Below are 27,135 nucleotides of genomic sequence, written 5' to 3' on the forward strand. Positions count from 1 at the left end.
CTAGGGAGCCGTGCAGACAGAGCGGCTAGGGAGCCATGCAGACAGAGCGGCTAGGGTGCAGATGCACAGATAAAGCTGCGAGGGTGCAGATGCACAGATAAAGCTGCGAGGGTGCAGATGCTCAGATAAAGCTGCGAGGGTGCAGATGCACAGATAAAGCTGCGAGGGTGTAGATGCACAGATAAAGCTGCGAGGGTGCAGATGCACAGATAAAGCTGTGAGGGTGCAGATGCACAGACAAAGCTGCGAGGGTGCAGATGCACAGACAAAGCTGCGAGGGTGCAGATGCACTGATAAAGCTGCGAGGGTGCAGATGCACAGACAAAGCTGCGAGGGTGCAGATGCACAGACAAAGCTGCGAGGGTGCAGATGCACAGACAGGGAGGACACAAGGAAAGACACGGCAGAGAAGGAACCACAAACAAGGAGACTGACAGACAGAGGTAAGACTGAGTTCAGACAGAGACACAGGGACAAAGACACAAGGACCAGGATATTCTGCCTCCTGGCAGGCGGACAAGGTACAAATCGAGACAAAGAGTATTCCTACAGAGAAGGAGATACACAGAACAGGGCCTGGCTTCCTCAGCAGCAAGATACTAACTGAGTATAGACATTGCACAGGCAATGTTTCAGTGGGTGTGTCGGAGCTAAATAGTCAAGGGCTCAAGGTGATTGGTCAGGGACAGATTACACAGGTGCACCCTGACTAAGAACCAGAGAGTTCCTGCGCCGCCCCCCTATACACACATAGCCAGGAAACATACAGGAGAGCAGAGGCACAGAGTACGGAACACAGGGCTGGCAACAGACAGAATTCACAGCATGGCTTGAAGCAGAAAGTAAGTTGGTGTGCGGGGGGATGGGAGGCCATGCAGTGATGCCAGCAAGGTTATTACAGTCAGGGTGTCTGTGTCCTAGATGTCTTTGCCACATGTGAATAGAGATCTTGTGATCATGTGTACATACCTTCATCTGTTCCTTTGGTGTGTCAAGATGATATAATTGTTCATCTGCCTTGACATTGGTTATCACCTTGTTTCCTGCTAGAATTGCACACTCATTGTCTTTGAATTTTACAGTGAGTCCATTGGCTGTTAAACACTTCACAGATAACAATCCACCTTCCAATTTTGGAACATACAACACATTCTGTACAAGTATCTTTGAATTTTGTCCGAACTTGTTTGAACAGTTTAGCATACCTTGTCCGATACCTTCTGCGGTTATTTTGCTTCCATCTTTCAAGATAAATGGCTTCTTTTATATCTAAATCAAGATCAGTGAAGAAATTCTTGTCACTTGTCACTTGTCATATGACTCGTCGCTCCTCAATCAATAAACCAACCAAGTGATGATTTCTTGTCTGTTACTTTAAATGTGCCATTCCAATTATTCTCAAATGAATCAGAAATTGTGTTTTTCACTTTCTGTGTATGCTCTTTATGTTGTAATTTTTGTTGTTCTGCTTTCCATATGGTACAGTCTTTCTTTAAATGACCTTTTTTCTTACATCTGAAACATTCTCTTGTCTCTTTATTATAGGGTTTTTTAAATTCTGTAGCTTTAAGAGCATTTCCACTGTCTTTTTCAGTAGAAGAATCATTTGCTTGTTCTTTCCTTTTCTGATATTCATCTATTAGTCTGGTTTTCACAAAATCTAATGTGATGTCTTTTCCAGGTCTTGTCTCTAGTGCATTTATCAAGGCTGTATACGAATCTGATAAACTATAAACAATTCAATATTTGCGCTCAGAGTTGTGTCTGTATAGAGGCTATACTCCACTCAGAGAAGATATTAAAAGTTCAAAACAAAACAGATAAACGTTAAGAGTCAGGAACCACCCCCTGGTTAAATATTTGCACTCAGAATTAGGTCAGTATAAAAACTATACTCCACTCAGAGGAGACATAAAAGGTCCAAGGCAAGGCAGGTGAACACCAAGAGTCCAGAACCGCCCCCTTGACTAAATATTTGCACTCAAAATTAAGTCTGTATAAAAACTATATTCCACTCAGAGAAGATATAAAAGGTTCAGGGCAAGGCAGGTGAACATTAAGAGTGAGAAACCGCCCCCTTGACTCTTTCCCAGAGAGATATAATATAGAGGGGTGAATTCAAACTTGCATTCACATGCAGCATATAGAGGATTCACTCATGTGTTGAATAGAAGAATCTTGCCATGAGATAGTAAGGAATGGCATTAGAAATCAGCAGCTTAACACTGGAGTGCTTACCAGCACAGGTCTTGTGGAGGAGAAATTCTTATGAGGAAGTAGAGATGTCCCTTGTATAGTCCAGGAATGTAGTCACTGATTAACAGAATGAAAAATAGATGCTTTGGGAAATGGACCTGTCCCAGCCGGAAACAGACGTCCTGTCTGCAAGGCGCCTGCCCTAGCTGGTGGGCAGTGACGGCGCACACAGACTGTAGCCGACAAGGTACACAGGACTTTGCGTGTCGTCACGGTCATGTGATTGCTCACGTGACTGGCTATGGAGAGCAGAGAGGCTCAAAAAACATCCAACGCGTTTCTGAATCCACGGATTCCTTCCTCAGGGATCTCTCTGTGAAAGAGTCAAGGGGGCGGTTTCTGACTCTTAATGTTCACCTGCCTTGCCCTGAACCTTTTATATCTTCTCTGAGTGGAATATAGTTTTATACAGACTTAATTTTGAGTGCAAATATTTAGTCAAGGGGGCGGTTCTGGACTCTAGGTGTTCACCTGCCTTGCCTTGGACCTTTTATGTCTCCTCTGAGTGGAGTATAGTTTTTATACTGACCTAATTCTGAGTGCAAATATTTAACCAGGGGGTGGTTCCTGACTCTTAATGCTTATCTGTTTTGTTTTGAACTTTTAATATCTTCTCTGAGTGGAGTATAGCCTCTATACAGACACAACTCTGAGCGCAAATATTGAATTGTTTATACATTATTTATTTATTTGGATTAATTTGGTTGTAATTGTCCTAATATTTTGCTGCTGAGTAGTCTGTGGCGCTAGCGCTGTCGGTCTGTTAATTTATTTTGAATCTGATAAACTGCACAATAATATTGCTGCTACATGACTTTCTTTAATGTCTTCACCAATAGACCTTAGCTGTGATATTAATTCCATCATTGAGAATATGTGCTTCTGCATGTCATCATTTGCACTCAATCTCATACTGTAAAGCTTTCTTAATAGAAATAACTTGTAATTTAAACTGGGTCTTTGATATAGTTTTCTTAATGCGTCCCACATTCCTTTTGCTGTTTCTTCATTCCTTATGTGTATTAATTGAGAATCATCCACTAATAAGCTAATGGTGGCTCTAGCTTCTCTATTCTTTTCATCCCTTGTCTGATTATCTTCATCAGGTCTATCTGTAGTAATTACTTCCCATTAATCATCTTTAGATAACAACATCTCTACTTTGAATTTCCATAACTGATAATTTTCACTGTTCAGCTTAGCTACTGTGAGTTTCAGCTCAGTGCTGCACATCATTTTTATATAATATTACTTGTTTTATGAAGATATTCTTCTTTATTCTTTCTTCTTTAGAGTTCCTGTATATCCTGTGTGTGGTGATTCTCTGTAATTATTTCCAGTGTGCGGTCATCCTGTTCCTGGAACATAAATTCCTTTGTCCCTCTGTACCTGGATTTTTTTTCTGCTTCCGTTCACTGGGTTTTATCTTAGCTGTTTCTCCAGTATCTGAGGCTATTGTTTGTAATTATCTTCTGGGTGTCTCTGTCCTGGGTGTCTGGGACTATCTCCTGTTCTGGGCCCATAACTTGTAGCAGAGTGTATCTTTTGAGAATCCACCAGTACACAGGAAAACTTCACTGAGCAAGTTATCTTGAGTAAACAGCATTTACTTCTTATGGGTAAATATGAGATAAGAATTCAGAAGCACACAGCCCGTGCTGCTGGTATAATACAGTCAAAAGCAAAAGTAAAAGTAAACAACAACAAGAGAGTTTCCCTCCCCACAATACAGCAAACATATAACTTCACACTATCACCATCTGCTGTCAGGCTAGTGTAAAGTCCTCCTTTCATTTATAAGTCCATTTCTGTTGCAACCCCTGTATGACTGCCTCAAGGACACTCCCTTCAGTCGAACCAAGGAAGCCATTGATGGGTTCTACATGCTAAAAGCTGCAATTATATCTTCTCCCACCTTAGGACTACCAGACTACAACAAGCGTTTCTGCCTGTTTGTCATGGAGAAGCAAGGTCATGCAACTGGAGTCCTGACACAGCTTCACAGAGGAAGGCAATGCCCACTTGGGTACTACTCTGCCAGACTTGAACCCGTGGCCCGTGGAGCCCCAATCTGCATGAGAGCTGTGTTTGCAACTCACCTGCTGCTGGACAAGACTTCTGACATCATTCTGGGCGACCAGCTGAAGATACTGGCACCCCATGACAGTACTGTCATTCTGGCCCAGACGCAGCCAAAACACCTGTCTGCTGCCCGTCATCTTCGTCTACAATGCTCCCTTCAGCTTCCCGACAACTTCACCATCTCCTGATGTGCTGTCCTTAATCCAGCTACTCTCCTACCTCTGCCAAGGGGTAAGAGGATGCAGCCCACATCTCTGACACACTAGTTGAAGATGTAGTCGATTCTGAGATGGCGCAACAAGATTGTCTCGCTCTCATGAGACAGGAAACTTCCAGATTTGACTCAGTCACAGATGTGCCTTTGGAAGACCCTGACTTAACGCTCCTTGTGGATGGATCAAGGTATGCAGACCAAGAAGGTCGTTTTCACACTGGTATAGCAGTAGTCACGGAAGACACTGTGCTGCTAGCAAAACCACTGCCTCCATCCGTATCTGCACAGGAGGCTGAACTGCAGGCCTGGACAGAAGCATGCAAAATGTCTTCACAATGCATAGCTACAATATAATAGAATCATAGAATCATAGAATCATAGAATCATAGAATCGTAGAGTTGGAAGGGACCTCCTGGGCCATCTGGTCCAACCCCCTGCTCAAAGCAGGATTCGCTAAATCATCCCAGTCAGATGTCTGTCCAGCCTCTGTTTGAAGACTTCCATTGAAGGAGAACTCACCACTTCTCGTGGCAGCCTGTTCCACTCATTGATCACTCTAACTGTCAAAAAGTTTTTTCTAATATCTAATCTGTGTCTCCTCCCATTCAGTTTCATCCCATTGCTTCTAGTCTTTCCTTGTGCAAATGAGAATAAAGTTGATCCTTCTACAATGTGACAGCCCTTTAGATATTTGTAGACAGCTATTAAGTCTCCTCTCAGTCTTCTCTTTTGCAAACTAAACATATACTCAGACTCTCGCAACGCCCATGGCATGTGTCACGACTATGGACCAATCTGGAAGGCAAGAGACTTCATCACGGCTAACGAAATGCTTGTCTGACACCATAAGGCCATACAGGAGCTGATGGAGTTCTTGTTGATGTCAGAAAAAGTTACAGTGGTAAAGGTGAAGGCACACACTGGAGGAACTTCAAAGGAAGCTGATGTAATGGCAAAAGAAGCAGCAATGCTACCACTTGACACAGAAACATCTCATCTGTACTCATTCATGGACCTGGAGACAGAGGAAAAGGCACAATCCTGGGAGAAGATGCTCTCTACACTCCAAAAGCAGGCATCCAAGGAAGAGAAGGACCAATGGACTCAAAATGGAGCCATACAAGATGAAAGATGTGTAATGATGAACAAAGGAAAACCCTGCCTCCCAAGGGTCCTCTACCCTATGGTGGCCAGTCGGGGCCCACAGCACAACCCATCAGTCCAAGACCCAGATGCATAATCTTGTCTGCCGGCACTATCATGCAAGAGGCTTCTCAACTGTAGCCACAAATGTCACAAAGGGATGCCTTGTCTGTTCCCGCTGTAACCCGGGGAAAACATAGAAGATACCCCAGAAATGCACACCCAGACCCCTGTACCATTTCCAGCGCATACAGATAGATGACATACAAATGCCGCACTCGGGGGGGTTTGAGTATGTTCTGATAGTGATAGACAATTCTTGGGGTGGCCAGAGGTTTTCCCAGTGAAAAATCAGTCAGCAAAAACCACTGCTAAAAAACTTCTCTCTGAAATAGTGTGTAGGCATGGACTCCCAGAGACCATAGAAAATGACCAAGGACCTGCATTCACAGTCAATCTCACAAAGAGACATGGGAGGTCTAGGGGACAGAGATGGCACTACACACTCCGTACCACCCGCAGAGCAGCGGTAAGGCCGAGAGGTTAAATGGGACACTAAAAAGTAAAATGCTCAAAGTAGCACAAGAGACAGGGAAGCCATGGCATGAGAGTCTTCCCCTTGCACTGTTTAGTGTCAGACACACACCAGCTGGTTCAACCAAACTTAGCCCATATGAGATCCTGTTTGGAAGTACTCCCAGGCTAGGATTGTACTTCCCATAGCAGTTGTCTATGCAGTATGACACTTTGACTAAGTTTGTGATTGAATTGACCAAACACCTAACAAAAATACATTCTCAAGTTTTTTCATCAATTCCAGATCCTGAGGACCTAGAGGGAACTCACCAGACCCTACCCGGTGATTGGGTCCTCACCAAGAGGTTCAATAGACATACCCTCGAGCCCAGATACGACAGCCCGTACTAAGTCCTATTGACCACTGCCACAGCAATCAAGCTTGAAGGAAAGCCCACATGGATCCACGCTTCCCACTGCAAGAATGTGCCGGATCCAGAGGCCAGTGGCGGCTGCCACTCTTCATCCGTCTAACACTTATCCTTTACCTAATCTCAGGGGTAGCTAGTGACCATGGGGCAGTCACTCATGAGGGTATAGTGACTTTCTGGTATAATGTTTCCACCCCAAGGGTAACATACCAATTTGACTATTGCCTCATAGTAGAATGCCCAGGCCCCATGGAACAGTTTGACATCTGGTTAGGTACACAACTCATCTGTGTCACCACTGCTGACACAGGGGTGGGGTCAAACTGTGAGGATTGGTCACTTGTTGGGTGGCACACTGGTGAAAGTAACTGGGGATATCAACCAATCCAAGCTGTACAGCGTAAGGACAAATGGGGGGCCAGTCTGTTAGCTCGCATGTCCCTGACCAAAGCCCCATTCAGAGGACAGAGGGCCTTTCCAAGTACAATGCTCCCCATCCCTGCAACTCATTGCCCCAAGGCGGGATGCATAGTTATGGACCTCACCATTGATAACCCCTCAGAAGACGATCAAGGGTTATATGTACTAGGCTCAAGTATCAAACGTCGGAGAGAGGGGGAAGGTGACAGAATGGGTAAATTCTGGTTAAAGAATATTGATTCTAGGCCCATTGTAAACACACAAACTGAAGATGACCCAGTACCTGGAGCCAAATTAGATTTGACTTATGAGGATTAACTTGCAATAAAGACAGGATTCTCTGACTCCAATGTCTGGCTTGAATGAGTAAAGTACACTGTCACTAATGCAAACTGCTCCACATGCATAGCTTGTACCACTGCCTGCCCTCATTTAGGCACAGTACCTTTCCCAATAGATCCAAAGGAAGATAAGGAGGGATTCATATGTGCCCTGTCACTGTACACAAACAACCACGTGGGTAGTTCACAAAAATGCCAAACTGTATCCCACTTATATCCACCTTACAGAAGCAAGGAACCAACTGGTCATGGGATCACCCCCTACCCAGGGAACTACACTTGTTTTGAACGAGGCATGTTGATAAGTTTCCATCTGACTACTGTAACTATTCCATCCAGGCCCAGGAGGGAAGTCCATACAATGATTCCTTGTTGGTAGGCCAAGTCTACCAACTGCCTGACTTGTATTGGCTATGTGGGGACATGAAAATTAGGCCCAGATTGCACACCCCTTAGAAAGGACAGTGTGCTATGGTGAAAGCCCTCATGGCCTTTCATATATTCGATTTGCCCATCTGGGATCAAGTCCTCCAAAAAGGCCAATTACCCCAGAGGACAAAAAGGGAACTACAAGGTTCATTCGACCCTCACAGCTATATAGATGCTGTGCGGGGTTCCACAGGGAGTACCTGATGAATTCAAAGCCAGAAATGAGGTATCAGCTGGATTTGAATCCATCATTCCAATGATTGGGATAATCAAAAATGCGAAATGGATAAACTACATATACTATAATCAACAAAGGTTTGCTAAATTCACTAGAACTGCTGTCATGGGACTTGCTGAGCAACTAAGCTCCACATCCATTATGGCTTTCCAAAACAGAATGGCCCTAGACATGATCCTGGCAGAAAAAGGTGGAGTTTGTAAAATGATAGGTACCAGCTGTTGCACTTACATACTCAATAACACAGCCCCAGATGGAAGTATATCCAGAGCATTCAAAGGCCTCATTGATCTATCTGAGGAGCTAGCCCGAAACTCAGGGGTAGAAGATACAAGGGACACCTTGTTTGGGTGGTGGGATGGGTGGAAAAGAACACTGATAAAATTTGGAATAGCTGTTCTATCTGTTTTGATTATATTAGCCTTAATTCTAAGCTGCATAATTCCTTGCCTTAAGAAGGTGATGATGGAAGCCATTACCACAGTGATAGCCGTACATGCTGACTTCCACAACCTACTCAGTGAAACCTTGGAAGAAATACCATATCCGCCTCCCCCGCCGGAGTATTCCGGCCTGAAGCACACCGATGAGGGAGAGAGTAGGATCTCACTTCCTCCCGCGCAAGTCCGTTAAGAGGGGGCCCATCTACTAGAGATGGGTAATCTTGTATACAGTGAAGATCAGCTCAGATAGTTGCTTCAAGATTGTTTTAGTTAGATAGGTGTGGGAGGACAGATCGATAGGTTCGACGAGATTAGGGTTTTGATTTTGTATATCTCCAAAGGGGGGACTGTTAAGTGTTGTGAACACTCTTAACTTGACTTCTGAGATTGGGCTCCCTCTGGTGGTGGCTGCGGGTGGTGGAGCTGGTCGGGTTGACAGAAGTCTATCACCTGAAGACGATGAGTGGAAGTCAGGTGTTATAGACTGGGAAGATTTAAGTGAGCAAGCTTGCCTCAGTTGCTGATGGTGATTTATTTTTCTTCCTGTGCATTTTGAAGTCCGCTTGTCCCCTGCTTGGTCCTGCATCGTTCATTTCAGATAAATTATTTGTTTGCTGGAATCTTTTTGCATTTCATCCAGTTTTGTCTTTCTCTGCTTTCGGCTTTGCTGTGTGGGTTCAGCATTGTTCCCTGCTGGGACCGGTGCTGGACCCCGCTCCATATGCCACAACTTATGTCAGTCTGTTCAGTATTGCTAATCCCCTGTTATAGCAGTGTCTTTGGTTTTGCTTCCATTTCACATCAGAATGCTGATCTAGTGGGGGACAGGTTGTGTGACCTCAGTATTTTTGCATATCAGAAGTGCTGGATTTTTTAGGGTTTTTGCGTGATTGCAGACAGTATCTTTTCTGTCCTGTGCTATCTAGACAGTTTGGGCCCCATCATTTGCTTACTCTATTTTCTGTCTGTGTTTGTGCCTCATCTTGTCTCACCGGCAGTATATGTTTGGGGGCTATCTATTCCTTTGGGTTTCTGCTCTGGGGCAGTTTAGCTTTCCCCTTTCTTGCTTTAGGCTTAATTAACTCTTTGGCTGTGTCGAGGTGTCTAGGGCATAGGTACATCCCACGGCTAATTCTAGTTGTGTTGTTAATTTTAGGGGTCTGCAATCCGCTAAGTTGCCAACCTTTCTGGTGTTCTGGTTGCCTAGCTTATTTCCCGGTTATCCTCCTCGGTGACCTAATCATAACAGTTAAGGACATGAAATCAATATTTAGCTATGAAGATATCCAAAATATATATAAATGCATAGATGCTACATTTGAATCATGGACCCTTTAACTATATACTGATATGAGATCTTAAAATTATTTCTACTAACATGTTATGATTCAGTAACTCTTGGTGTATTGTTCGCTACTCTTGCCAATAGCTTGACCTGTAATATATATTTACATAACCAACCAGAGGCTACTAAGGACAAGCGAGAAATGTTCTAGAAATGTTCTTGTGATCAAAAGCCATTGTTCCTATATCGATAAGCCATGAGGTAATAACTTGGCAGGCATCTTGATATTTCTCTTTAAAACCGACTTTACATCCGCAAGGAGGAATCCATTTTAGACACAAGCACATTGTCTGGTGTATTTCTTCTGTGCATGTACATGCTCTCACATATAATTTGGCCACAAACAATTTAGAATGGTCTCACCCTAGTGGGACAACCTTATCTGAGTAAGATCCCATGTAAAAACACAGGTCATGTCTCCAACTTCTCTGAGGAAGACCCATTGAAGGGTTGCCCAATAGTATCAGGCATTGAATCAATATCTCAAAATTTGGGTATGTATATTGATATTAGTTAATATGGGCCTGGTCAACCTATTTGGTCCAGGCAGCGTTCAGGAAAACCCGTTAGGGGTTTTTGTTTTTGGAGTGAACTACAGGATGATAGTGGGGCAGTTCACTCCCTCCAAGCCGGGTCTTACAAGTGGCTCATGGCCACAGATTCCAGTTTAAAAACCCTGCAGTAAGGGGTTTGGGTGTGTCATTGTTTGCAAGTGGCAGAGCAGGTGGCTCTGCAGCGTCCAGCCTGTGTGAGGTAACAAATAGCGAAGAGCAGCGAACGCCTGGCACCCTGCAGCGTGATGCAGTGGTGCAGTCACCGTCGGCAATCGATCTCATGTATGGACTGTTGTGATGACCGGCTGCGATCCAGAAGATACCATGTTCTGTTCACTGTGTGAGTTGTTTAGACATTAAAGGGAATCTGTCACCTATTTTCTGCAAATAAGCTGCGGCCACCGCCATCAGGGGCTTATCTACAGCATTCTGTAATGCTGTAGATAAGCCCCGATGTAACCCGAAAGAGAAGAAAAACAAGTTATATTATACTCACCCAGGGGTGGTCCAGGTCATCGACACCCATCGGACCCTGACCGACCCAGACTGTCCCTGGGTGAGTATAATATAACTCGTTTCTCTTATCTTTCAGGTTACATTGGGGACTTATCTACAGCATTATAGAATGCTCATGCGCCAGTGAACTATGTCCCGGAACACAGCAAAATACTTCTGGGACATAGTAAATTCAGGTCATGCGCACTAATGCTTTTCGGCTTTGCCCGCAGTTGGGCAAAGCATACTGTGCATGCGTGGGAGGCAATTCGAGTGTGCACAAGCGGGACCTGTACGTGGACAATGCTATTCACAGAATGGAATGCGTCCAACACGCTGATTTGGAGTGGAGGGAGGGACCAGAACCAATGCCCATCGGACTGGACCATGAATATTACCATCCCGCACAGGAGAAATATAAAAGGTTTTTATGGGGGATTCATGGGGAGTCAGGGGGTTTCACAAGTAGTTGGGGAATAAATACCTCACACTCTGTTAGATGATTTTTTTAGCTGATATGCCAAAAAACTGGTGACAGATTCCCTTTAAGATCAGCCTAAGGCTGGAGTGACACAACCATATTCTCTTTCATCCACCAGAGTTGGGCTAATTATGCAAATCACACTGATGAAACTGTGGTCACAGTTTGATCATAGTGCGATCATAGTGCCATCTGAATTTCTCAGATGTGGAGAAGTTGGAAAAAAATTCTCTATTCTGTCAGTTTGTAAAAATCCCACGTGCATGTCGTCTGACTGCAGTCCATTTCTTTCCAAGTGCGATACGATTTATAGATTCAAATCGTGCATGGTTTTTCTTCTTACCAAATATATATAGCAATCCAGGGTATCAAATCAAGTACAAAAATCATAAAGAAAACCCCATAAAAGATATACATTTTATTAATTACGTTTAAAGCACCACCAACCAGTGGTTCACACCACAAAAATCATCAAAAACACTGTGAAAAACAAACCTAACCACTTGGAGATTGCTAGGAATCCCTGGTGTTTTAAACGTAATTAATAAAATGTATATCTTTTATGGGGTTTTCTTTATGGTTTTCACTTCAGACAAACTCGGCTCAAGGAAAAAATCATACATGTATACAGTCCCATTGAATAACATTGATCCAAGTGCGATCTCATGATCTGTTTGAAAATATGGTCAGGGAAACCCACAATGACATCATCATCACCATGGCAACCACTATGAGATCATCATCGTGATGGCAACCCACGATGACATAATTGGCTCCATGGTAACCATTATGACATCATTGTCACCATGGCAACCCGCTATGACATCATTGTCACCATGACTACCCTCTATAACATTATCGTCGCTATGGCAACCACTGTGACATTGTCGATCCCATGGCAAGCATTATGACATCATTGTCACCATATAACCAGCACTGTCCAAAACGGAGAACGACCCAAACGGAGATAGATCCAAAGTTGTGACAGTCCGGTTACATTTTTTTTTTTTTTTCATATATGTACCTACCTATTGTCAATGTAATGCCTTTATGCATCTGTATCTGTACTTGTTCCTGCCTTGCTGCTGTAATGCTCTGAATTTCCCCATGGTGGGGCGATTAAAGGATTATCTTATCTAATCTTATCTTATAACATCATTGTCGCCATGGAAACCATTATGACATCATCTCCGCAACAGCAACCCATTATGATGTCATAATAGCCATAGCAACCACTATGACATCATCGTTGCCCTGTCAACCACTATGACATCATTGTTACAATAGCAACTACTATAACATTATCGTTACCACGGCAATCCATTATGACATCATTGTCGTCATAACTACCCACTATGACAACATCACTGCCATGGCAACCACTATTACATGATCATCGCCATAACAACTCACTATGACATCATTGTCACCATGGCAACCCAATATGACATCATCATGACCATGGCAACCACTATGAGATTGTCTTCTCCATGGCAACCACTATGACATCATCGTCGCCAGGCAAACCAATATGACATCATTGTTTCCATGCAACAAACTATGACATCATTGTCACTATGTCAACACACTATGACATCGTTGCCTCAACCGTATTCGCTTTCATCCAAGAGAGTTGGGCAGATTTTGCGAATTACACTGATGAAACAATGGTCAGAGTTTGATCATAATGTGATCATAGTGCCATCTGAATTTCACACATGTGGAGAAGATGGAAAAAAAATTCTCTATTCTGTCAGTCCGTAAAAATCCCACTTGCATGTCACCTGACTGCAGTCCAATGTTTTCCGAGTGTGATACGATTTATGGATGCAAATCGTGCACGGTTTTTACTTCAGACATACTCCTTTCAAGAAAAAATCGTACATGTACACAGCCCTATTGAATAACATTGGTCCAAGTGCGATCTCATGATTTGTCTGAAAATATGGTCATGGCACCCCAATATAATATCATCGTCACCATGGCAACCACTTTGCGATCATCATCGCCATGGCAACCCACTATTACATCATCCTCTCCATGGCAACCACTATGACATCATCGTCACCGTGGCAACCCACTGTGACATCATTATCGCCATGATTACCCACTATGACATTATCACCATGGCAACCACTGTGACATCATAATTGCCATGTCAACTACTATGACATCATCATCACCAAGGCAACACACTATGCCATCATTGTTGCCATGGCAATTATTATAACATCATCATCACTATGGCAACCCATTATGGCATAATTTTTGCCATGTCAACCACAATGACATCATCAATGAAGAAAAAAAAATAGAAGGGGATCTTCCAGCGATGAAACCAGTGAAGCTGATATAAAAACTATACAGGGACATAAAAACTTGACATCACCCGACACCTGGCAGGCAAACTGAAGCATTTCAGCAAACGGCCTAAGGCCCCTTTCACACATCAGAGTGTCGGGGTACTTGTGGTCACAGTTTTTGCACGTACCGAAGACATTGACACATGCAGACCCATTCAAATGAATGGGTCTATGTACATGTCAGTGTTTTTTCACAGACCGTGTGTCCATGTGCACACGGAACTCAACACGTGCTGCACAAGTGCACACGGAGGACTGTGCACATTGTCCTCCGTGTGCACAGATGACCGCCAGGGAAGTAGCGCTACTGTAAACCACTGTCTCCCGGCGGCTGGTACTGAACTCGCCTGTCATTATTCTCCCCTGCTTTCTCGGAGAGCAGGGGAGAATGAATGAAAGCCGGCTTTAGCACCAGACCCCGAGGGACGGCGCTTACAGTAGTAAGGACGATGTGGTCTGTGTGGTCCTGATGCGACGCACGGATGTCACACGTGTGCCACATTTACTACACACACGCACATACGGACACTGATATTTCTGGTACCAGTTTTTCCAGTACCGGAAATATCTGGACGTGTGAAACCACCCTTAATCATGGTAATATGGTTGCCCATCCAGGTGTCGTGGGATGTACAGCTTATATGTCATTGTTTAGTTCCAATAAAGTATCTACATTTATATACCGGCTTCAATGGTTTCATCACTGGAGGATCCCCTTCTGTTTTTTTCTTCATTCATGGCTGATGTCTGAGGCTGAGACAACTCCATGCGAGTTGCCTGCTGAACAAGGCACATCTACTGCGGGTGAGATAACAATCTCCTTCCACTTTATTCCCTTTATTCCCTATTTAACTTTGACTATGACATCATCATCGCCATGGCAACACACTCTGACATCATTGTCGCCATGGCAACCATTATGACATCGTTGTTGCCATGGCAACCATTATGAGATCATCATCACCATGGCAACACACTATGCAATCATCGTTGCCATGGCAACAATGTCATCATTGTCGCCATGTCAACCACTGTGATATAATTGTTGCCATGGCAACCCAATATGACATCACTGTCACCACGACAACCACTATGAAATTATCATCACCATGGCAACCACTATGATATCATCCTCTCCATGGCAACCACTATGACATCATCTTTGCTATGGAAACTGCTATGACATCATCGTCAATTTTAAAAGGAATTAATACATGTACACAGCCCCATTGAATAACATTGGTCCAAGAAAGATCTCATGATTTGTTCGAAAATATGATCAGGGAAACCCAATATGACATCCTCATCACCATGGCAACCACTATGAGATCATTGTTACCATGGCAACTCGCTATGACATAATCGGATCCATGGCAATCACTATGACATCTTTGTCACCCTGGCAGCCCTCTGTGACATCATTGTTGTCATCACTGCCCATTGTTGCCATCATCGTCAATTTTAAAAGGCATTAATAAATGTACACAGCCTCATTGAATCACATTGGTCCAAGAACGATCTCATGATATCGTCGGCTCCATGGCAACCACTATGACATCTTTGTCACCATGGCAGCCCTCTGTGATATCATTGTTGCCATCACTACCCACTATAACATCATCATTGCCATGACAATAACTGTGACATAGTCATTGCCGTGGCAACTACTATGCCATCATTGTCACCATGGCAACTATTATGACTTCATCATCACTGCAACAACCGACTATGACATAACTGTCGCCATGACTACCCATTTTTACATCATCATCGCCATGGCAACCACTGTGACACCATCCTTGCCATGTGAACTATTATGACATCATCATCACAATGGCAACACACTATGACATCATAACATAGTAACATAGTTAGCAAGGCCAAAAAAAAGATATTTGTCCATCCAGTTCAGCCTTTATTCCGTCAGAATGAATCCCCAGATCTACATCCTTCTAAAGAACCTAATAACTGCAAGATACAAAATTGTTATGCTCCAGGAAGACATCCATCCTCTTTTTAACCCCTCAACTGAGTTCGCCATCACCACCTGCTCAGGCAAGGAATTCCAGATTCTCACTGCCATAACAGTAAAGAATCCTCATCTACATTGGTGTAAAAACCTACTCTCCCCCAAGAGAGAATTGTTGCCATGGCAACCATTATAACAGTCAATTTCCAGCGATGAAACCAGTGAAGCCAGTATAAAAATGAAGATACTTTATTGGAACAATACAAAGACATAAAAACTGGACATCACCCGACACCTGGCTGGCAAACCTACGTGTTTCAGCAAACAGCCTTAATCATGGTAACAGGTTTGCCCATCCAGGTGTTGGGTGATGTCCAATTTATATGTCGTTGTATAGTTCCAATAAAGTATCTACATTTATATACCAGCTTCACTGGTTTCAATGCTGGAGGAACCCTTCAATTTTTTCCTTCATTCATGGCTGACATCTGAGACTGAGACAAATCCATGCGAATTGCCTGCTGAACAAGGTACATCTACTGCGGGTCAGCTGACAATCTTCTTCACCTTTTCCCTCCTTAACTTTGACTATGACATCATCGTCACCATGCAAACCCATCATGACATCATGGTTTCCATGGCAACCACTATGGCATCATAATTGCCATGGCAACATCTATGACATCATTGATACCATGGCAACAACTATGACATCATTGTCGCCATGGCAAGCATTGTGATTTGTGACATCATTGTCGCCATGACAACTCACTATAACATCATTGTCTCCATGGCAAACAAATGTGACATCACCGTCACCATGGCAACCACTATGATATCCTCTCCATGGCAACAACTATGACATCAGCGTTGCCATAGCAACCCACTATGACATCATTTCATCCAAAAGAGTCGGGTCGATTATGCAAACCAAACTGATGAAACTGTGGTCAGAGTTTGATCACAGTGTGATCATAGTGCCATCTGAATTTCCCAGGTGAGGAGAAGATGGAAAAAAATTCTCTATTCTTTCAGTCCGTAAAAATCCCACTTGTATATCATCCGAATGCAGTCCAATGATTTACGATTGTGATACAATTTACGGATGCAAATCATGCATGGTATTTACTGCAGACAGACTAGGTTAATGAAAAAATCATACATGAACACGGCCCCACTGAGTAACATTGGTACAAGTGCAGTTTCATGATTTATCCGAAAATACGGTCATGGCAACCCAATATAACATCATCGTCACCATGGCAACCACTATGAGATCATCGTTGCCATGGCAACCACTATGACATGATTGCCGCCTTGAAAACCCACTATGAGACTATCATCACCATGGCAATAGACCTTGACATCGTCGTCACTATGTCAGCCAATATGACATCATTGTCTTCACGACAACTCACTGTGACATAATCATCGCCATTGCAACCCATTATGACATAATTGTCGCAATGGCAACCCATTACGACATCATCGTCACCATGGCAATCACTGAGACATCATTGTCGTTATGAAAACCCACTATGATGTCATTGTCGCTATGGTGACCACTATGTCATCATCGTCACCATAGCAACCACTATGACATCATCATCGCCATGGCAACCCATTATGACATCATTTTCACCATGACTACCCACTATGACATCATTTTTTGCCATGGCAACCACTATGAATTATTGTCACCATGGAAACACACTAAGACATCATCATCGCCATGACAACTCATTAGGACATCATCATTGCCATGGCAACAACCATGCAGTCACTGTCGCCATGAAAACCACTGTGACATCATTGTCTCCATGACAACTCACTATGGCATCATCGTTGTCATGGCAATCCAATATCACATCATTGTCACCATGGCAACCACTATGACATCATCATCGCTATGGCAACCCGCTATGACATCACGCGTTCCAAGGCAACAACTATAACATCATCATCACCATGGCAACACATTATATCTTAATTGCTATGGCAACAACAATGACATCATCGTGGATTTTAGAAGGAATTAGTAAATATTGTTTTAAGGGTAGTTATGTTCAATATTCTGAGTATTCCTTTATACATACTGAATCTACTACATCTTATAATTAAGCTCAGCCTACAGCTGGAGTGACACACTATGAATTATCGTCACCATGGAAACACACTAAGATATCATCATCGCCATGGCAACCATTTTGACATCATAGTCACCATGGCAACCCATTAGGACATTATCATTGTCATGGCAACAACTATGCAGTCACTGTCGCCATTGAAACCACTGTGACATCATTGTCTCCATGACAACTCACTATGACATCATCGTTGCCATGGCAATCCAAAATGACATCATTGTCATCATGGCAACCAATATGAGATCATCGTCGCCATGGCAACATACTATGACATCATGCGTTCCTTGGCAACCACTATAATATCATTATCACCATGGCAACACATTATGATATCTTAGTTGCTATGGCAACAACAATGACATCATTGTGGATTTTAAAAGGAATTAGTAAATATTGTTTTAAGGATATTTAAGTTCAATATTCTGAGTATTCCTTTATATATACTGAATCTACTGCATCTTATAATTAAGCTCAGCCTACAGCTGGAGTGACAGAACCGTATTCTCTTTCATCCAAGAGAGTCAGGACGATTATGTGAACCATACTGCTGAAATTGTGGTCAGAGTTTGGTCACAGTGTGATCATAGTGCCATCTGAATTTCCCAGATGTGGAGAAGATGGAAAAAAAAATTCTCTATTCTTTCAGTCCGTAAAAATCCCACTTGTATATTTACGAGTGTGATATGATTTACGGATGCAACTCGTGCATGGTATTTACTGCAGACAGACTAGGTTCATGAAAAAATCATACATGTACACGGCCCCATTGAGTAACATTGGTACAAGTGCAGTCTCATGATTTGTCCGAAAATACGGTCATGGCAACCCAATATAACATCATCATCACCATGGCAACCACTATGAGATCATCGTCGCCGTGGCAACCACTATGACATGATTGCCACCTTGAAAACCCACTATGAGACTATCATCACCATGGCAACAGACTTTGACATCATCATCATCACTATGTCAACCAATGTGACATCATTGTCTTCACGACAACCCACTATAACATAATCGTCGCCATTGCAACCCATTATGACATAATTGTTGCAATGACAACCCATTATGACATCATCATCACCATGGCAATCACTGAGACATCATTGTTGTTATGAAAACCCACTATGATGTCATTGTCGCTATGGTGACCACTATGTCATCATCGTCACCATAGCAACCACTATGACATCATCGTCACCATGGCAACCCACTATGACATAATTTTCACCATGACTACCCACTATGACACAGGAAAGATAAATATCTTTGTACCGTGTTAGCCAGTAGATAGAAGAATATTTAGAATTGAGAGTCCTCAGTGGTTGATACCTTTTAATGGCTAACTGAAAAGATGGTAACAAATTGCAAGCTTTCGAGACTACTCAGGTCTCTTCATCAGGCTGGACTAATACAACATCTGAAGAATCACATATTTATACACAAGACAGCACAGAAATAATGCAATAGAAAAGACAAGTGATGTGAAGCAGAATTGTCATTATGGGAGAGGGTTAAACATAAATATTGGAGCAGTTCATAGATAAGGACCATGAAAGTTTTATTGCCCTCTGATGGGGTCTGGTTCTGTGTTATGATGACATCAGAAGGTCTGAAGAGCAAATTCCTTAATTGATGTAAAAATACTTAAATCCATGCTACACATTCATTCCTGCACTGAATGTGTCGAAAGTTTTCTTAAATTTGTACTCCGAGATTCTTCTGTCTCTCTGAGACTTGAAGTTACCTTTTAATACAAGTAATTTAATGTCCATCATGCCATGGCCAGGGATACAAAAATGTTTCCCCCAGTTGGACATTTAGTACAAATAATTAATTATACCACATTAGATGTGATGCAGCTGAAAGTACCTGGGATCTTGTAGTCCTGATGCGAGTTGGGGATCAGGACTGTTCCTAGCCGCAGCTATACAATAAACTTATAAAACCCGTTCCATCACTGCCAGCTTTGCCCAACTAGCCCAGAACACACTTCACTGCCACCAGCTCCGATTTCTTAATTAATATTTCTTAATTAAGGAAGGGGTCCGAAGCCAACCTAAATTAGTAGCGTAATTCACTTCGGAGAACGTGCAAATTCGTTATTGAGCAAGGAGAAGCGAAACTAGTAATACAAAAATGTTTGCCACAGGTTGATCCATTCTTTTTTCTCTTATTGTGTGACGATGAGAATTTATCCTTGTTCTCAGTTTTTGCCCGGTCTCCCCCACATACAGACCCCCAGTTGGACATTTAGTAGAAATAATTAAGTACACCACATTAGATGTGATGCAGCTGAAAGTACCTGGGATCTTGCAGTCCTGATGCGAGTTGGGGATCTTTATCTTGTCCGTGGTCATTATAAATGGACAGGTTTTACATTTTTTCTGGTTGCAAGGAAAGGTTCCTGGAAGGTCCTTCTTGGAAGCCTTTCGTAAGGTCTTCAACGAGCCTGGTCGCATTTCTTCTGCAGCCTCTTTTCTGCTCCGGTTACACCAAGGTAACCTTTCCGTTGGCCAGTATGCGGAACTCTCTTGGAACAGTGAGGCTTTGGTGGCAATCTTCTGGGAAGGTTTCTCTGGGCGAATCAAGGGCGAACTGGCAGGTCGGGAGATACCCACTTCACTGGATGACCTTGTGTCTCTCTCAAACAGAATTGACATTAGGGTCCAGGAACGGACAAAAGTGGTAAACCACGAGAAAAGATTGGTACGCCTGGCTCCCACCTTCCAAAGACCGATCATTAAGCAAGTTCTGATGCATCTTCTTCACTTGAGCCTATACAGATAGACCAGGTGAAGCAATTCAAGTACCGCCAAGAGGTTCATCGGGCTGAAGGGACATGCTTCTACTGTGGCAGCTCCTAACACTTTATTTGGTCCTGCCTTGAGAGACTACACACACAGCATAGATATCACATTCGCAGGGGAGCTTATCTTAGGCTGGTTTCACACTTGCGTTTTTTTTCGCGGTTTTTTAGCACTAAAAAATGCATGCGATTTTTTTTCCTATACTTTGCATGGGATGCTCTTATGTGCGCATACACACGCGTTTGGATGCGTTTTTGCGCGCATGCGTTTTTTTGCAGTATGCGCTCGGGCGCACAAGATGCATCCTGTTGCATTTTTTGGGCGTCCGACTTGCCTCAAAAAAACACATGCGCGCGCAATGCGTTTTTTTACAGCAAGACACCCATTATAAGTCTATGGGTGCGCATATGTGCGCATTGGCATGCTTATGTATGCGTTTTTTTGCACATGCATTTTTTTTGTTAACCATGGAATTTAGGGGTTTGGGTTAGAGTTAGGGTTAGTTAAGGGGGTTTAGGGTCAGGGTTAGGGTCAGGGTTAGGGTTAGGGTCAGGGTTTGGGTTAGGGTCAGGGTTAGGGTTAGTTAGGGATTAGGGTTTGGGTTAGGGTATGGTTTGGTTAAGGGTTAGGGTCAGGGTTAGGGTTAGGATTAGGGTCAGGGTTTGGGTTAGGGTTAGTTAGGGTTTAGGGTTTGGGTTAGGGTTAGTATGGTTTGGTTAAGGGTTAGGGTCAGGGTTAGGGTTAGGGTCAGGGTTAGGGTCAGGGTTAGGTTTAGGGTTAGGGTTAGGGTTAGGGTTAGGGTCAGGGTTAGGGTTAGGGTTAGGGTCAGGGTTTGGGTCAGGGATAGGGTCAGGGTTAGGGTCAGGGTTAGGGTCAGGGATAGGGTTAGGGTTAGGGTTAGGGTCAGGGTTAGGGTCAGGGTTAGGGTTAGGGTTAGTAAAGTCATGGTTTGGGTTAGTGTGAGGGGCCACCTAATGTTTGGAAAAAACGCAAACGCGGTAAAAACGCACTAAAAACGCATACAAACGCATAAAAACGCTGCGTTTTTTTCATGCATGCTCATAAAAATGCTTGAAAAAAACGCAGCAGTTGTATGCGTTTGTATGCGTTTTTTCAATGCGTTTTTTTGCGGGAAAAACGCGCTGCAAAAAAAAGCAAGTGTGAAATTAGCCTTAGTTATCCTACCGCTGCCACCAATGTGATAAAATAACAGCAAGCTACTCTATTGACATATCAATTTGTCACAGGGGGGCTTATTTTAGTTATCCCACCTCTGCCACCAATATGTCAAGAACTGCCGGGATTTATGTACTGTATATCCCACTTTCCAGTTCTGCTTTGGAACTCGCAGCTCTCCGGCGCCCTCCTTACCCTCAGGTCACCTAGGATAATTAGTCACCGGACGAGCCTGCTAGGATGTGTACTGGCTGTTAGGCATGCTGCAGCGAGGGAATTATGACTGTTCCTAACCGCAGCTATACAATAAACTTATAAAACCCGTTCCGTCGCTGCCAGCTTTGCCCAACTAGCCCAGAACACACTTCGCTGCCACCATCTTCGATTTCTTAATTAATATTTCTTAATTAAGAAAGGGGTCCGAAGCCAACCTAAATTAGTAGCGTAATTCACTTCGGAGAACGTGCAAATTCGTTATTGAGCAAGGAGAAGCGAAACTAGTAATACAAAAATGTTTGCCACAGGTTGATCCATTCTTTTTTCTCTTATTGTGTGACGATGAGAATTTATCCTTGTTCTCAGTTTTTGCCCGGTCTCCCCCACATACAGACCCCCAGTTGGACATTTAGTAGAAATAATTAAGTACACCACATTAGATGTGATGCAGCTGAAAGTACCTGGGATCTTGCAGTCCTGATGCGAGTTGGGGATCTTTATCTTGTCCGTGGTCATTATAAATGGACAGGTTTTACATTTTTTCTGGTTGCAAGGAAAGGTTCCTGGAAGGTCCTTCGTGGAAGCCTTTCGTAAGGTCTTCAACGAGCCTGGTCGCATTTCTTCTGCAGCCTCTTTTCTGCTCCGGTTACACCAAGGTAACCTTTCCGTTGGCCAGTATGCGGAACTCTCTTGGAACAGTGAGGCTTTGGTGGCAATCTTCTGGGAAGGTTTCTCTGGGCGAATCAAGGGCGAACTGGCAGGTCGGGAGATACCCACTTCACTGGATGACCTTGTGTCTCTCTCAAACAGAATTGACATTAGGGTCCAGGAACGGACAAAAGTGGTAAACCACGAGAAAAGATTGGTACGCCTGGCTCCCACCTTCCAAAGACCGATCATTAAGCAAGTTCTGATGCATCTTCTTCACTTGAGCCTATACAGATAGACCAGGTGAAGCAATTCAAGTACCGCCAAGAGGTTCGTCCGGCTGAAGGGACATGCTTCTACTGTGGCAGCTCCGAACACTTTATTTGGTCCTGCCTTGAGAGACTGCACACACAGCATAGATATCACATTCGCAGGGGAGCTTATCTTAGGCTGGTTTCACACTTGCGTTTTTTTTCGCGGTTTTTTAGCGCTAAAAAAGCATGCGATTTTTTTTCTTATACTTTGCATGGGATGCGCTTATGTGCGCATACACACGCGTTTGTATGCGTTTTTGCGCGCATGCGTTTTTTTGCGGTATGCGCTCGGGCGCACAAGATGCATCCTGTTGCATTTTTTGGGCGTCCGACTTGCCTCAAAAAAACGCATGCGCGCGCAATGCGTTTTTTTACAGCAAGACACCCATTATAAGTCTATGGGTGCGCATATGTGCGCATTGGCATGCTTATGTATGCGTTTTTTTGCACATGCGTTTTTTTTGTTAACCATGGAATTTAGGGGTTTGGGTTAGAGTTAGGGTTAGTTAAGGGGGTTTAGGGTCAGGGTTAGGGTCAGAGTTAGGGTTAGGGTCAGGGTTTGGGTTAGGGTCAGGGTTAGGGTTAGTTAGGGATTAGGGTTTGGGTTAGGGTATGGTTTGGTTAAGGGTTAGGGTTAGGGTTAGGGTCAGGGTTAGGGTTAGGGTTAGGGTTAGGGTCAGGGTTTGGGTTAGGGTTAGTATGGTTTGGTTAAGGGTTAGGGTCAGGGTTAGGGTTAGGGTTAGGGTCAGGGTTAGGGTTAGGGTCAGGGTTAGGTTTAGGGTTAGGGTTAGGGTTAGGGTTAGGGTCAGGGTTATGGTTAGGGTTAGGGTCAGGGTTAGGGTCAGGGATAGGGTCAGGGTTAGGGTCAGGGATAGGGTTAGGGTTAGGGTCAGGGTTAGGGTTAGGGTCAGGGTTAGGGTTAGTGTCAGGGTCAGGGTTAGGGTTAGGGTCAGGGTTTTGGTTAGGGTTAGTAAAGTCATGGTTTGGGTTAGTGTGAGGGGCCACCTAATGTTTGGAAAAAACGCAAACGCGGTAAAAATGCACTAAAAACGCATACAAATGCATAAAAACGCTGCGTTTTTTTCATGCATGCTCATAAAAATGCTTGAAAAAAACGCAGCAGTTGTATGCGTTTGTATGCGATTTTTCAATGCGTTTTTTTGCGGGAAAAACGCGCTGCAAAAAAAAGCAAGTGTGAAATTAGCCTTAGTTATCCTACCGCTGCCACCAATGTGATAAAATAACAGCAAGCTACTCTATTGACATATCAATTTGTCACAGGGGGGCTTATTTTAGTTATCCCACCTCTGCCACCAATATGTCAAGAACTGCCGGGGTTTATGTATATCCCACTTTCCAGTTCTGCTTTGGAACTCGCAGCTCTCCGGCGCCCTCCTTACCCTCAGGTCACCTAGGATAATTAGTCACCGGACGAGCCTGCTAGGATGTGTACTGGCTGTTAGGCATGCTGCAGCGAGGGAATTATGACTGTTCCTAACCGCAGCTATACAATAAACTTATAAAACCCGTTCCATCGCTGCCAGCTTTGCCCAACTAGCCCAGAACACACTTCGCTGCCACCATCTCCGATTTCTTAATTAATATTTCTTAATTAAGAAAGGGGTCCAAAGCAAACCTAAATTAGTAGCATAATTCACTTCGGAGAATGTGCAAATTCGTTATTGAGCAAGGAGAAACGAAACTAGTAATTTTATATTTTACTCCAAAAAGGTAGGCAGTGTTTACAGAAGGTATAAAAAGATTTTACAATATGAGACAATTAAAGTATGTACAAGACAATTACAAAATAATAGGGAATAAAACAAGAAGGAGCACTTACATTTGCTTAAATTATTTCAGGCAGACCATGCTGGTACAGGGGAGGGGAGAGACATCGCAGTGCATTACAGATTCATCCTGTATCTCAGCTTCCAGGCAAAGACTAGCTCTAGTCTGACCTGACCCTAACTTATACCTCTGACATCACTAAAGAGGCTGAGTTAAGGCCCCCCCTTTCTGCCAGAGGATTGAAGACTTGCTAACACCTCATAATTATCATATCTCGGAGAAGGAATCTCATACGGAGATGCACATACAGTAGTATTATCTTATTCAGCATGGCGTTAAGTCTAAATGCGTAGTACCTGGATGGCTTGGGTATGCAGGAATCCATTTCTTGGATTCCGCTGAAGCTGAAGCCTGGAAAAATACAGGCTGAGTGGCTCTGTCAAAGCACGTCTGTTGTGAATTATCTCACTTCTGAATCAGGGCTCCCTCTGGTGGTTACTGTGGCTAGTGGAGCTGGCCGGATTGACAGAGGTCTGCCACCTGATGATGATGATTGGAGATCTGGGGTTACTGAATGGAGTATTTAAGTCAGCAGGCTTCCTTCAATCCCTGCTGGTGATTAGTTCTTCCTATGCATTCTGATATCTCCTGCCTGATCCTGCATTTTTCAGTTAAGTTGTTCATTTGCTAATCCTTTGCATCTGATCTGATTTGGCCTCTTTCTGCTTTGTTGTGAGGGTTCAGCGTGCTCCCTGCTGGGGGCAGTGCTGGACCCCGCTCGATATGATACAGCTTGTGTCAGTTTGTTCAGTCCCCTGTTATATTAGTCTCTTTTGCTTTGCTGCCAGTTCATACCAGAATGCTGATATAGTGGGGGCGAGGTCGTGAGACCTCAGTGGTTTTTTTTGTACATCAGACGTGTTGGATTTTTAGGGTTTTTCATGATTGCAGACAGTGTCTTTCCTTTCCTATCCTATCTAGTCAGTTTGGGCCCCATCATTTGCTCAGTCTATTTTCTGCCAGCATTTGTGTCTCACCTTGTCTCACCGAAAATATATGTTTGGGGCTATCTATTCCTTTGGGGGTCTACTCCGGGGCAGTTTAGATTTCACTTTTCTTGCTTTAGGCTTAGTTAGCTCTCCGGCTGTGCGGAGGCATCTAGGGCATCGTAGGTACGCTCCACGGCTACTGCTAGTTATGTTGTTAGGATTAGGGGTCTGCAATCTGCTAAGTTACCAACCTTTCTGGTTTCCTGGTGGCCTAGCCATCCTCCTCTGTGACCAGTTCATAACACACATCCCAAATATGTAATTTTCATAATCATAGCATAAACTGGTGTCGAGTTATGTCCTACTGGTTAGATTCTAAATCCCATCCATTTTAGCCAGGGTCGTATTCTGCTAATTAGTACATTCCTTAGGGAGGGTGGAGGAAGTAGGGAAGGAGCTGTGAAGGAGGACAGTGTGCAGCTGTTGGCAAAGGGGAAGGGAAGCTTGTCTCTGGGCAGCTCTAATGGATGCAGCAGAGCTCAGTGTGTGAATGGAAGATTCTAGAAGGGAACTTTGAATGTAGGCATAATTGCAGTATCATTAAACCAGGAAACAACAGAGCCTAGGGTCGGTAGGAGAGGCTACCCTTGACAAGACTTCTACCTCTCCATCTTTGACCCTGACTGTATCTGTTTCCTGCAGCAAAGATACTTTTGTTGAATTGGCCCACCTGGACTCCGGCTCCCGGGATAACTTTGTTCAACAGGCTGTGGTTGAGCGGTATAAGATTCCGGTCCTACGTCTTCCGGATCCATTGGTGATTTCTTCAGTGGATGGAAAGCCTCTTCCAGAGACCATCCAGCTCATCGAAGAGCCTGTGTATCTTCAGGTGGGGATGCAGTATTTGGAGAAGTTTTCTCCCTTTGTGTGCTGCCTGGTCTCTCTTATCCTCTACTTCCAGGTCTCAAATAGATGCAAAAAAACTAACCTGTTCTTGACTGGAGGTCTGGAGAAGTACTCTGTTGGGGCTCAGGTTGTCACAAATTGTGCCTTACTCCCATTCGTCCTGTTTGGTCTCTTACTTCTCCTGCTAATTTGCCTGGCCTGCCCACGGCATATTGGATGTATGCAAATGTCTTCAACAAGTAAGAGGCTGAGACCTTGCCACCTCATAGGCTATATGACTTCTCAATTGACCATCCGCCGGGTACCTCACATCATCGAGGCTGAATCTATCCCTCGCCTTAGGACAGAGCTGGGTTTTTCTTTGAGAAGAAGGAAGAACTCTCTGCGAACCTGCATTGACTAAAAGGGCCTTAAACA

This window comes from Dendrobates tinctorius, unplaced genomic scaffold (assembly GCF_039654945.1).
Source record: "Dendrobates tinctorius isolate UK_male_01 unplaced genomic scaffold, ASM3965494v1 ptg000003l, whole genome shotgun sequence".
NCBI classification, from domain to species: domain Eukaryota; kingdom Metazoa; phylum Chordata; class Amphibia; order Anura; family Dendrobatidae; genus Dendrobates; species Dendrobates tinctorius.